The sequence below is a fragment of the Muntiacus reevesi genome, chromosome 2 (assembly GCF_963930625.1).
Source record: "Muntiacus reevesi chromosome 2, mMunRee1.1, whole genome shotgun sequence".
Taxonomy (NCBI): domain Eukaryota; kingdom Metazoa; phylum Chordata; class Mammalia; order Artiodactyla; family Cervidae; genus Muntiacus; species Muntiacus reevesi.
Genome location: NC_089250.1, coordinates 195,371,097 through 195,386,012, shown reverse-complemented (window position 1 = coordinate 195,386,012; position 14,916 = coordinate 195,371,097).

Below are 14,916 nucleotides of genomic sequence, written 5' to 3'. Positions count from 1 at the left end.
ATAAGAATACTGGAGTCAGTTGCCATTTCCTTCTCCAGGGAATCTTCCCGACCCACACCTCCTGCAATGGTAAGCAGATTATATACTGTTGAGCCACCTGGGAAGGAAAAAGATTATAACCCACTAAATTATTTCTCACTCCCACCCACTAGTGAGTGGCAAACTGCAGTTTGAAAAGTCACTTTACTAAGCTATGGTACATCTTCAGCATTTAACAGCTTACTAAGGGACTTCCCTGACAGTCCAGTGGTTAAGACTCTGAGCTTCCAATGCAGGGGTCGTAGGTTCAATCCCTGATCAGGAAACTAAGATCTCACAGGCCATAAAATAAAAATTAAAAAAAAAAACAAAAAACAAACCAGGTGCTAAACTTACCTGGAGATCTTAAGAGAAATGAGACAGGCTCCAAGCTTGAGAAAGGACAGAATGGACATGTAGGAAATGACTCATGTTATTTCAGCATCTGTAATGAACTAAGCTCTTTGCCAGGCATGCATACACCTGATGTCACTGATTTTCAGAACAAGTCTGTCAATAAGGCCAGTGCCTCTCAGACTCAAAGGTGCCTCTGAATTACTGACTGATCTTGTTACAATGCATATCCCACTGCAGGAGGTCTGGAGAGGGCCTGAGACTCTGCATTTCTAACAAGAACCCCAGGGATGCCTATGCCTCTGGTCCTGGGGCCATACTTTGAGCAGCAAGAAGTCCTTTGTTTTTCAACTACTGAGTTCTCCTGATATGCCAGGCAGCATGCTCTGCACTTGGCATGTGGCAGTGAAGCCAATCCTTGAATCAGAGCCTTCTGGTTCCAAATCTCACCCTCAAAGCTGAGGAAGGATGGAGTGGGAGGTGGATCATGCTCAAGATGCAGGAATGAAAACAACAGTAGGTGGGGCTGGGAGGGAAGGCAGGGGCCAGGATGAAGGACTCTTGGGGAATGTTACGGCAGCCTGGCAATCACGGAGGGTGTGGTTGGTGCAGACTGGCTGGTGGTCAGGGTAGGTTTCTGTTGGTCCCTCTGTATTCCTTGCAGCTAAGGAGCCTCTGACTCACATAGAAGGCTGCCTCCAACACACACCCTGCGAGGCAGCACATCCCCCAGTAACGGCGGACTATTTGCTATGCAGCGAATGAGTCCTTAGGGGCAGAGACTTGCCAAACAGCACAGCGGGTCCAGCCCACAAAGGGCTCCAGAGCCTGTGAGCTGTCAGTCTAGATACTGGCCCCTCAGCGGGACACTCTGCATGACAATCCAAGTCACTGTGGCTCTGAGATGTTCAAATATTTATTCCACTCACACTTAGCCATTTGTTTTGTATAATTTCTAGAGCTGGAGGGTTTCCAACCCCAGGGAAAGGCTTAGTTAGACCCGTACTGACTACAAAGAGATTCAGTGCCCTTCAACAGACACAAATGAATGCCAGCCTTGTCCCATGCCCTGTGGTTGGCACTGGGAGCACAGAGATTTGAAACCTGAAAAAGATGTCCCAAGGTGGTCCTCCAAGCTGCAAGGACCCTCACTGCTCAAAAGTGTGCCTTAGAAAAAAATGCATGGATAGTAATCACAGGAAACGATGCCTAGGTTCCATAAAGGAAGCAAACTATCAGCAAAATGCAGGGTTTTCATCTTTCACACAATCAAAAAGGTAAACAATGGGGAAGATTTGGTGCTGGAGATGTGTGAAACAGACATCCTCAGATACAATTGTGTGGGTTCATCTGTAAAGTTTCTGTGGAGGTAATTTGTCAGTTTCAATCAAGAGTTGTGATGTGTTGGATGGCCTTTACTCAGCCATTTGCTTCCAAGAGCCCAGCAGGAAGGAAAGAGGCAAACAGAGGAACTGACATAAAAAGTGAAAGGTCTGGGTTTTGAGTACATGTAATCCTGGGACTTGGGTTTTACATAGTGAAGAAACTGGTAGCCTCTCTAGTTGTGTAAGTCAGCTCCAGAGCTCACCGGCTGAATAGTTTTGAGATTAGTGGCCCCAGGGCACATGGCAAATTCCTGACCAGAGATCAAACTGCATTGTAAGATAGCCTAGAGTTCTACAGCAGGGCATGGGACAGAACTAGAGAAATGTTGTTCACCGTTTTCTCAACCTGCTCTGGTGCCTTACAGGCTGCTGTGGCTCTAAAAACACGGGATTCACTACAGCCAGCCTCCACTCTTGGATCTGACAATCCAGTTAACACGCAAACAACAGACGGAGTGCTGCAGGGGAGAGACCATCCCAGGAGCTGGTGCTCATTGAGGCCCCTGTGTGCCAGGCACTTGATTTGCATTATCTCAGCAGCCTTCCAAGTACTGAGTGGGCTGAGTGTTATCACCCCCATTTTACAGATCTAAAAACTGAGTCCTGGACAACTTACATAGCTAGCCCAAAGTCTCATGACTAGTAAACTGGCAGAGTGAAGATTCTCGCTCAAGGCTGGCTGACTCCAAAAGCAGAGCCTTCCACATCGTAACATCACTGTCTTCCAGGCCTATTTCATTAAGGTGCCCCAATTTTTTTTTTAATTTTATTTATTTGATTTGGCTGGGCTGGGTCTTCATTGCTGTGTAAAAACTTCCTTTAGCTGCGGCAAGCAGGGGCTACTCTTTCTTGCGTTGCTTGGACTTCTCATTGGGTGGCTCCTCTTGTCACAAAGCGTGGGTTCCAGAGCATGGGCTCAGTAGTCATGGCTCCCAGGCTTAGTTGTCCCACGATGTGTGGATGGAAGCCTGCATTGGCAGGTGGATTCTTTACCACTGGACCAACCAGGGAAGCCTTGGTGCCCAAATTCTGATAAGTCCCTGGGAGCGGCCGTGAGGAGCCCCTGCCCAGGGACAGAGCTGTCTCAATTTTATATGTTTAACAGGCACCTCTAATTGGATTCCTGACTTAATTTGTACATCCCTCAAAATGCAAAGCCACCTGGAGAGAGAGCAAGCTTGTGTGTAGAGGAGACACCGATGGAACAGTTTAGGTTGTCAATACTCTCTGTTTTTTATATTTATAATTTATATTATTTATATTTATATTATTTGGCTGTGTCGAGTCTTAGTTGCTGCACATGGAAAGGTTGCTGCATCAAGCGAGATCTTTTAGTGTGACACGTGGGCTCTCTAGTTGTGGTACTTGGGCTCTAGAGTTTGCAGGCTCAGTAGTTCTGAGATTAGTTGCTTTGTGGCATGTGGCATCTTCCCAAACCTGGGATCAAACCCTCGTTCCCTGCATCATGAGGTGGTTAACCACTGGACCACCAGGGAAGTCCCCAGTCACCTCTTTAGATGATGAGAAGATGACATTAGACTCTGGAGCTGGACTGCCCAGGTCTGAATCTCAGCTCTCACATTTGCCAGCTGGGTGACCTTGGGCCAGTTACTTAATGTCTGGTCTCAGTCACCTACAAATAGGATGTTTTGATAAATTAAATGAGTTAATATTTGTGAACAGTATCTGGCATGTGTAGATTGCTATTTGTTAAAGTCTCAGCAGCCAGTTGGAAAATCCATCTTTATTGTCTTACATTTACATGGGAAATATGTCTATTTAGAAAAAAAAAAATGTATTTATTTAGATAAATTGCCTTGATGTTTTGGAATGAGACCACACTATGCCCTTCCCCCAGAAAGTGAAAAAGTTAAAGTGTTAATTGATCAGTTGTGTCCATCTCTTTGTGACCCCATGGACTGTAGCCTGCCAGGCTCCTCTGTCCATGAGATTGTCCAGGCAAGAATACTGGAGTGGGCAGCCATTCCCTTCTCCAGGGGATCTTCCCAACCCAGGGATTGAACCTGAGTCTCCTGCATTTCAGGCAGACTCTTTACCATCTATGCCTCTGGAGACAGGCTCAAATAACAACACCTGTCTCTCTAAGGTACCTTCCAAGGTGAAGGATCTTATCCATGTGGGAGGCTCTGTTTTGTTTAGTAGCATCATATGTGTTTGGATGTACCATTGGATGGAGAAAATGAAATGCTCTCCATACTAAAGAGATGGCGAGTTTGAAAAAAAAAATTCAAGAGGAGCAGACAACAAGGCCAGGAGCAGGGTGTGGAAAGTGGAGGGAAAGTGTGTGTTTGGAGGTTTCCCCGATGAAGAACTCAGGAGAACAGAAGCACCCACTACGGACACCTAGGGGAATGCAACGTGGCTGGTTCACATGACCCCTCCTCCCTGTGACCCCACAACCCCTCGGTGAAGTCCATCATCTCCATATTCTTGGCGTGATCAGATCTCTGTGAAACCCTGGTGTAGGGTTCTTTGTAGGATTCTGACTCAGGGCCTGGGTGGAGGAAGCCCAGTGGGGTTGGGGGAAGCTAACACCTGGGTCCTCACCAGGTCAGGTGCTTGCCCTGTGTCATGACCCGTGAAAAGGCTGCAGAGGCAGGGAGATGATGTGGCTTCTGCACTCGGGGAGTGGAGTCCTGCAGACACACGGGCAGGTGTTCATGGTGTGTCCCATCTTCCCCGTCAGTGTGGTTGGTTCAAGGGAAGGCTAATCAGTTGGTTCTCCAAGATTTTACCAGGAGAGAGAGGCTCTGTCTTGCCTCTGGAATACCAAGCTGAGGTGGTGGCAGCCTGACATGGTCTGTGGTCCCTGCCTCACTGAACGGGAGCTACCCTCTCCTCTCACATCCATTTCTTTGGGCCCCATTGATGGGCTGGTGGCATCACCTAAGCCAATCAGGGGCCTTCTCTGGATATTTCAACTTAGGACAGGAAGGATCAAAGCTCAATACCCCACGGAGCAAGGGGGATGAGATGTGAGAGGAGGGAGGTAACAGGAGCTGTGCTGAGGAGCTCATCCATGTGAGGAAGATCTGGGAAAATGAAGGCAACAAGAGATAAGTGATGAGGAGGAAAGCAGGGGTGGAGGGAAAGAGTGGTCTGGTAGCATTCGAGTCCCTGAAATCCAATGTCCGAGACCCAGAGAGACCCTTGCCTTTCCCCATACATATGTGACAATTTAGACCCGTCTTTATAGCCTGGGTCAGACCTAATGGCTCTGCTCTATTGTATAAAAACTCTCAGTAGCGCCCCATGAGCCACCTGACAAAAACATGCATGCCTCAGCCTGGTATTCCAAGATCTCTAGAATCTGGCCTTAACCCACCCCACTAACCTTACTTCCTCTTCTTGCTTGGCCAACTGGCCAACTGGATGTTCCTTAAGAACGTCTCCTGGACTTCCTTGGTAGCACACTGGATAAGAAGCCACCTGCCAATGCAGGGGGCATGGGTTCGATCCCTGGTCCAGGAAGAAACCACATGCCTTGGAGCAACTCAGCCCGTGTATCACAACTCCTGAAGCCCGCACGCCTCAGAGCCCATGCTCCGCCACAAAAGAAGCCACCGCAATGAGAAGCCCATGCACCGCAACGAGCGAGTAGCCCCAACTTGCCAAAACTAGAGAAAGCCCAAGCACAGCAATGAAGACTCAATCACAAAATAACTCCTACCCTCCAGCTCTTGGGCTTTTATTCCTAGCCTTGCTCATCTGGAACAGTCTCTCTTCCCATCACTCCTGCCAGTGGCACCGGTGTTGCTAGTCCTGGGACCATTTGGTACACCACCTCTACTTCCTCTCGGGAAGTCCTTTCCCCCATTTGTGGTGCTGCCTCTCAATCACGTGATACAGGTGAAGCCAATCGGATGCTCTCTCCTGAGACAGGATCTTCAGAAGAGGAACGTACCACCACCAACAGTAAGATGGTTTGAACTGACAAGTCTCTTGATTGTTCCACCTAAGGATCTACATGCATCCCCTCTGCTTTTAAAAATAATTCTTTAGACATCTTTCTATCTTTCTAACAAATCGCTTTTTTCTAGTGCTAGCTGGAATCCTACAAAGAACCCTAATTGACACGGTACTTGTCTAAATTCTACTCAGTCTCCAAAACCCAGTTCAAACAGCCCCTAGAACAGATTGCTCTCTTCAGAATTGGATGCGGCGATTATTTTCTGTCTCCTCTTCTTTTTCTCTTTCTCTCATTCCCCCTTTCCATTGCCCTCTCCTCCAGTCACTCACAGACTCCCGTCTTGGAAGCTGCAACAGAAAGTTCTGATTGCCTACCCAATATCATTTCACCCCCTGTTCCTTCTAAAGAAAAAACTGATTATGTTAGGAGAGGTGACACGCCTGGCTAAATTATATTTCCTGTACTCCCCTTTTAGAGAGAATGCCAGTCAATGAGTTGTTAAATAACATTTCTGGTAAAACTCCCTAAAAGGGAGTCTGACTCAGATGAAGGTCATGTTTTTGCTCTTATTTCTTTCTTCCTTTCTGCTAATTGGCACATGGACAGGAACGGAGTGATTACTTGTGACCATGAGACAACCTTGAGATTGAAAGGCACATGCTAACCATGGTGGGGCAGAAAGCCAAAGGAACCTGAATCTCTGCTGACATCGCCAAGGAGTCAGACTGACCCTGGACACCAGCCTCCAGAATTTTTCATGTGAGAGACAATGCTTTATCCTTTCTTAAATTAATTAATTAATTAGTCTGTGTCGAGTCGAGTCTAACACTCAGGATCTTACGTTGCAGCCCACAGGCTTCTCTCTGCTTGTGGTGCATGGGCTTTAGACCACATGGGCTCTCTAGTTGAGGCACAAGAGCTCAGTACTTGCAGCATCTCAGCTCAGTTGCCCCACAGCATGTGGCATCCCCAGCCAGGGATCGAACCCCCGTCCCCTGCATTGAAAGGCGAATTCTCAACCACTGGACTACCAGGGAAGTCCCCAGGGCTTTATCTTTGTGGTGATGATTTAGTTGCTAAGTCATGTCCGAATCTTGGGACCCTGTGTACTGTAGCCCGCCAGGCTTCTCTGTCCATGGGATTTCCCAGGCAAGAATACTGGAGTGGGTTGCCATTTCCTTTTCCAGGGGATTGTCCCAACCCAGGGATCCAATCCAGTTCTCCTACATTGCAGACAGGTTCTTTACCAGCTGAGCCATCAGGGAAGCGTTATCTTTGTGAGTCACCATTAATTGGGTTTCCTGTTTTGTGCAGCTGAACCTCACCCTGATACAGAAGGTCAGTCAAGGCTACATGCAGGAGACTACTCAGCCTAGAACCAGTATCTGCACCATCGTTACCCAGAGTCACATTGAAAGACAGAGAAGGAAACAGTAGTGTGGAACTCAGGGACCTGGTCCCAGTTCTCTCTTTTATATGAGAAAGTGTTTATGACCTTGCTGTCCCCATTCTGACCATCACTGGGTTCTTCACTATCCTTTCGTTCCCCATAAAGGAGTGATCACCATCAGCATCCTTCATCTTTTACAACTTCCTACAACCCTCACATCTTTTCCCAGCAGAGAAGTTCACCTGGTCTCCTCCACCGTCACCCAAACGAATCCAGTACATTAAAAGCTAGTACTTTTGAGTATATATTATGTGCCAGGCTTCATGTTGAGCATTTGCATTTATCATCTTACTTTAATGCATCCAGCCCCCAGCCAGTCTTTCCTCATGAGAAAGCTGAGTTCCATCGTCTCACAGGTAGAACTTGAATTCAGGTCCACTTGCCTCTTAACTACCACCTTCTGTCTGTGAAGAGGAAATAAATGAAAACTATTGACTAGTATATGGCAGAGATGACTAACTTCCCCCCAGCATCCACTGTCTCTTTTTTCTACAGCCGTGGCTCTCCAGCAGGGGCCATCTTGCCTCCAAGGGGACACTAGGCAAGGACTGAGGTTTTGGGTCATCACGACTTGGAGGAGGGGTACTCCTGGCTTCTAGTGGGTAGGGTTCAGAGACATTGCTGACCACCCGATAATGCACAGGACAGCCCCCACAACACAGAATTATTTGCCTCGAAATGTCAGTTGTGCTGAGATTGAGACACCCAATTCTATAGGAACAGAGCCCGGATTTTTAGCCCTGGGCACAGGGCTGCCAGGATAATGACCACCTGGGACTAAGTTCCAGCCAACGGGATGTGAACAACTTCTGTCCCGGGCCCTTAAAAAGGGGGCAGTGCACCCTTCCCTTCCTCTCCTCCTGCCTCCTGATGTCTGGACTTCGGACATGGCCATGTTGGAACTTACAGATGGGGGTGGCACCCCTGGGGTGGCAGACCAAGATGGGAGAACCCTGCCCCACTGGTGACTCTGCAGAGTGAGCCAACACACCGGCTGGGACTTTTGCCTGCGAGAGAAAGACAAACTGTCATCGAGTTAGAGCCACAGTTATTTCAAGTCTTGGTTACAGCTGTCAGACCCTTGTACAACCAGCCCAGTTTGATATCCCTTCCTGAGATCAGAGAACTACTAGATCTGGAAAACACCCTCTGGAGAGGCCGAGCGTCTGCTGTGTTTTGGTAGCAGACCCTGAAGGATGGGAAAGCACTTTTAAAGGCAATGTCATCACAGCCTCATGGCATTTGCTCTGTCAATCCACGCCTGCAGACCCTCTCCATCTGAGGACGTTCATTCATCAAATTCTCAGGCTTTGACTCAGCTCCACTAGTTTTTGCTTCCATGGCCTGAAGTGGTCTCCTCATGCATAAAAACAATCTTCTGAATACAGAACAGGTGCGTATTTCTGAAATTTAACCGTCATCCTGGGAAGAAGGAGAGGAGGCTGTAGGTGCCGAGGCTCTGCCCATGGGCTGGCTGAGCACATAGCCACTCCTCTGTTCTCCCATCAGGCGGTGGCAGGAGCTGTGATTGATCACCCAGATGCCATTATAATCTCCACTGAGTCGTGTCATCCACTGTTTCTTGCAGCCCAGAGGACACGTGGCATGTATTTCGGACACAGTTGAGCACTCTCAGAAACGCTGGAAGAAACACTGGCCTGAATATTAAGACATCTGATTTCTTAGTCCTGAACCAGCCTTTAAGCTGTGTGATTCTCTTGTTTGTCACTGACAACACGAAAACTAGCTTCAGCAAAAGAGCAAGGGATTTTTTGACTCATGTAACTGACAAAGTCCAAAAGCAAGACGTGGCTGGATCCGGGGACCTTACTCACCCTGCTTCCGGCTCCTCCAGCTCGACGCTTTAACATCTGCCCTGCACTCCCGTGCTGGGCACACTTTGTTCCAGACGACTCAATATTCTGCCCAAGTCCTAAGTCTCCTTGCCTTGACCTCCTGCCTTCCTGCATCACCCACCCTCCTGAGGAAGAGTCTTCCTCCTTGGACACACTTTTCAAATACGAACCAACCAATCCAGAGTCTACATGTCTAACCACCTCGATTATTGAGCTTTCACACGCTGGGCCACTATACACCTGCCCTCACGACCCCAGAGCCTGGTGCCAAGAAACTGAGGACATCCCATGCTCCAGAGCTCACTGAAATTATTCACAGTAGCCAATCCAAAGTCTGTTTACCCAACCTCTCCCTTCCTTCCTGCAGAAACCACAGTACAGGCCCTCACCCACAGCTCCCCGCTCCTTCTGCCTGACGACTGACCCTGGTGCGCCCCCTGTGTCCCCCCATCATGTGACATGTACTCCTTCTCTTGGGATGTGTGAGCATAATACACTGTCTTTTTTTTGGACTGCACTAGGTCTTCATTGCAGCATGAGCAATGCTCTCTAGTTGCAGAGCGTGGGCTCCAGAGCATGCAGGCTCAGTAGTTGTGGCACAAACTACCTTCTTAATGGCAGTCATCTCCTGGTCTGAAGGCTTGCCATACCTAAATAATGACAAAACCCATTAAAGCATAGACTCAGGCAGTGTCCTTGAGTAGCGGGTTCTCTCTTTAAACCCTGCTTTCCATGGTGCTGGTTTCATTCCCAGACAAGGCTTCCCTATGGTGGGGGCAGAGGTCTGCCTGCAGCCCCAGTGCCTATCTTCTTGGAGTTTAGTAACCCCCATGGAACGAAGGCTTACACTTGATTTCTCTCACCCTGGTTTGAGTGACGTGCCCATCCTTGAAAAAATCACTGTTACCAGAAAGACAGGGTACTTTGATTAGATGATATAGGAGGCTTCCAACCCAGGGAGCCTGGGAGTGGGATCTATCCCACCCAATCACGTGGACTGAGAGTGAAAAGAAAAAAAAAAAGGGATGGTCAGTACTCAGTTTGGGTTCCCTAGAAGCAGACCCTGGAGGTGAGAACTTGGTGTAAGTAATTCATGTGGGAGGTCATCCCAGACAGCAGAGGCTTGGGAAACACAGGGAAGGAAGAGAAGGAAGACCATGTCAGGTACATCCAAGAATGGGTTCCTGCTGAGGGCATCTGGGCCCCAGTCCAGCTGGACACACCTGGGAGACTGCAGAGAACATGTCTAAGGGGTGAGGGAGTTGGGGCATTTATCCACCAGCCCCCCACCTGTCACTGGTTGAGGCTACTTCTAGAACACAAATTCTCAGGCAGTCCCAGCCTGGTCTGGGTGTTAGTTGAGCAGGCTCCTGGGGCCAGAGAACACCCCAGGCAGAAAAATCACACATGCTTTGTCCAAGGGACAAAATGGTGAAAACTAGGGATATGGCCCAGGGCAGGACCCCCATCACCTTGCTCGGCACCTCCTAGAGGGTTCTCATTTGTTAAAGCAGATCATCAGACTAGAAACTCTCTCCTCTCCCCCTCCAAGGGAGATCCAGAAGCTTCCCATCTGAGTTGAGGCAACGTGAGGAGGTGGCAGAGTTGGAGGCACTGAGGTTAGATTGTTGTTTAGTTGCTGAGTCATGTCTGACTCTTTCACAACCCCATGGACTCTAGGCTGCCAGGCTCCTCTGTCCGTGGGATTCTCCAGGCAAGAACACTGGAATGGGTTGCCATTTCCTCCTCCAGGGAAATCTTCCCAACCCAGGGGTCAAACCCTCATCTCCTGCTTCTCTTGCATTAGCAAGTGGATTCTTTATATGCTGAGGCCCTTGGGAAGCGAGGTTGGATTACCTGATGTCTTAGTCAGGGTCCCAGCAGAAAACATCTGGCACGTGCTAAAGTGTTGATTTGAAAAGAATTTACTGATGGGGTGGTGGAGCATGCAGGATTAGCAGAAGCTCCCTGAATGGGATGGGGGGTTGGGGTGGTGGTGACTGCATCCCCAGGGCCCTGGGGGAGCCCAGGTGGAGAAAGAGAGGCCACCGCACAGAGCCGTCTGTGGCCGCAGAGGGACACAGCCGCGGCCAGAACCGCAGCCCGGAGGGCAGGGCTGGGATAGATGAGATGCAGCCACGTCTCCTGGTCAGTTGCTTAACCTGTCTGTGCCTCCGTTTCCTTCATCTGTAAATTGGTAACAGTATTGGTATCTACCTCTCAGGGTTGGTGTGAAGATTAAGTACAGTAAAAGCACTTAAAATGGTACTACACATTTTGTAAATGATCAACAAATACTAGCCATTATTATTATTATCATACCATCATATTAAGTATCATAAACATGATCCTGTCATTTGTCACCACGTGACAGCCTCATGCTAAGTGCTAAACTGCTCTGAAGTTAAAACTTGATGTGTTGAAGCAATGTGAAATTTTGAGCATATTCTCAGGTGCTAAAGAGTGTTATTATTTGGCCAAAGACATTTCAGTGAAGAAAGGGACCACAGAGAAAGGTGGGGCAGAGAGATAGTGAGCAGGGGTTGAGGGGGAGAGATCCAATTTTCCTCACTCTGGGACATTCCTTCTACTTCCTGCCTGGAAACCATCTCTTGCCTACACTATTTTACAAAAAAATAATATTCTCTTCATTGTAGGTAAGTCAAGATGGGTCTTTTCAGATGAATAGATAGTTGTCTCTGGGAAGTGGCTGAGAGGAGCCTGGCTCTCATGACATTCTGCAGAAAGCCTTTAAGACCATGGAAGCCCTTCCATGTTATTACAGAGACAGCACAGTGCATGATGAGCACCCCAGACTTGGGGCACTGGGGATCAGAACCCCTTCCTTGGGTGCTGGCTAAGGGCACTGCCCTGAGCACCTACAAGCATTATCTCATTAATCCTTCCTGAAAGGTGTTACTATAGCTCCCATTTTACAGATGAGTAAACTGAGGCTTGGAGGGTTTTGAGGAATTTTCCCCAGATCACGGAGCTACAGCCATTGTCCTCCCAACTCCAAAGGTCATCCTCCTTCTAGGACACCTGGATCTAGTTCCAACTCAACCATTAACTTAGTAAATTTATTACTCTGTTATCTCAGGGACGTCCCCTCTCTGGATAGAATAGAATGATGGGGCCGGTCTAGGCAATCTCTCCTTCCACCTCCACATTCCTAGGGGCTACCTTCTAGATCCAGTTGAAGCTTTTACACAAATACAACCAAGCCATAAGACAAACGTTGTGTGGAGAAGGAAATGGCAACCCACTCCAGTATTTTTGCCTGGAAGAGTCTGTGGACAGAGGAGCCTGGCGGGCTGCAGTCCATGGGGTTACATGACTGAGCATGTATGCATGAGGGTGGAGGGAGATGGGTTGGTAGCAATAAAGTGGTAGAACTAAAAAAAAAAAAAGAAAAAACGGACAAACGTGTGTCAGAATTCGTTTCAGTCAGCAGGGTTGTTTGTTTTTTTTTCCAGCAGGGTTGATATTCATCATTTTTTAAAAAAGAGTTTGCAGAGCAAATTAAAAGTGTCAGCTGGAACTGAAAACAATCCAAATTTCTACCCACTGTTGAATGGGTAAATGAATTTCAGAGTCACACAATGGAATTACGATAGAGTGGTGCTGCTCAAGCTAGCTGTGGTGCGGAAGCAGTTGTGATTCCCCCTGACGTATCACCAAGTCGTAGTCCTACTCTGTGTGACTCGTCCTCGGCGCGTGACAAGCTGGGAGCTCAGCAGCACACAGGCGGGTCTGTACCCCACTCAATAAACCGAGTCCACCAACCGTACGCTTAAATGTCATAGGAAGTCAAATCACAATAGAAGTTTTCAAACACTTACTCCTGACTTCTGACCTTGTCCTTGACCAGAAAGCATTTGTGGATCGGCACGGGTTAGATCACATCTTGAGTGGCTCTGCCCTACAGCAAGGGTCCAGAAACATCTTCTGTAAAGAGCCAGAGTAAACAGTTGAGGCTTTCTGGGCCGTATGGTCTCTGTTGCAATGACTCAACTCTGCTGCTAAAGTGACAGCAGCCGCAGACAATGTGAAAATGAACAGGAAAGGCTGTGTTCTAATAAAACTTTATTTATAAACACAGACAGAGGGCCAGATTGGGCCCTTGTGCCGTATGTAGTTTGCTAGCTCCTGTTATCCAGCAATAAGAATGAACAAACCGAAACTGCGCTCAACAACGTGAATGAATCTTGAAAACAAATGAGGAAAATTCAGACACAGAAAGAACATTCTGTAAGGTTCTCTTTGCATAAAGTTCAAACACCAAGCAACGCCAAGACAGTGGTGTCCTTGGAGTGGGAAGTGACTGGAAGGGTCACCATGGACTTCTGGGGTGTTGGTCAAATGCTGCTTTTTGATCCGGGTGTGAGTTAGATGTGATGTTCAGTTGGTGAAAATCAAGCTACATACATGTAACTTGTCTGTCTTTCTCAGATAAGTTTCACTTACATGGTCAATGAAATTTACATTGCAGGGGAAAAAAGATGAAAAGGTGTTGGTTGGAATTCTTCAAAGGGGTTTTGAGCATTGAAGTCTCATATGGAGGAGTCCAGCTCCAGGCCAAAATCCTATGTGTAAATAATCCTTCAGGCCAACCATAGGCAAGTGCAAGGCTTTGGCTGGCAGGCATGTGGGGGAAGTTACCTTCTGCCCACCAGATTTGATGCATCAGCTCATTAGTCTCTGGAGGGAACTGCATATCACCTGACCACTTGCCTGCTGGGAAAAGTAACACCTTGCGGAGTCAGCTCTCTTCTTTTTCTTTGCCTCGTGCTTTCACTTTTGCACTAAGTAAATAAAGCCTTAATTGTTACTTTCTGTTTGGCCTATTGTCCTAATTGATCACCTCGACACCTGCCGGTTCCACATACCTGTCCCTAAAGAATGCTGCTGCTGCTACGTCGCTTCAGTCATGTCCGACTTTGTGACAGCCCATAGATGGCAGCCCACCAGGCTCCCCCGTCCCTGGATTCTCCAGGCAAGAACACTGGAGGGGGTAGCCATTTCCTTCTCCAATGCATGAAAGTGAAAACTGAAAGTTAAGTTGCTCAGTCACGCCCAACTCTTAGCGACCCCACAGACTGCAGCCCACAGGCTCCTCCGTCCATGGGATTTTCCAGGCAAGAGTACTGGAGTGGGGTGCCATTGCTAAAGAATGGGGGAGCCCTAAATATGCACCCTCACTTCCCTGGGGAAATGCACCCTGCACAGTGGTGATGTCCTGCAGCACCCAGAGCAAAATGCAGATGTCAATCTAGCCCCTGCCAACCTCTTCCCACCCCCTCACCCCAGCACCTTTCATTTCCTCCAAAACACCAAGCCTTTCCCCAGAGTCTTCTCATATGCTGTTCCCTCTTCTCATATGCTATTCCCTCTTCTCATATGCTGGTCCTATTCTTCACATTGCTGGCCCCTTGGCAAACTTCAGGGTCAACTTAAATGTCACTTCTTCAGGAAGGTTTTTCCTTCACCTCTGCCTCATCTAAAGCTCATCCATTCTGTGGGTCTCTCTCCTTGCACACTAGTGGTAAAGAATCTGCCTGTCAACGCAGGAGATGTAAGAGATGCTGGTTTGATCCCTGTGCCAGAAAGATCCCCTGGAAGAGAGCATGGCAACCCACTCCAGTATTCTTGCCTGGAGAATCCCATGGACAGAGGAGCCTTGCAGGCTACGGTCCATAGGGTCGCAAAGAGTCGGACACGACTGAAGCCACTTAGCATGCACGCATACACACTCTCCTAGCATCCTTTTCTTTTTCTTTGCAACACTTGCCACAGGTTGTACTTAATCTGCTTATTCGTTCCTTACTTTCCCTACTAGAGTGTAAGTTCCATAAGGGCAGGGTCTATGCTTTATTTTGCTCACCACCAGGTCACACCGTCAGTGTCTGGCACACGGTGGAC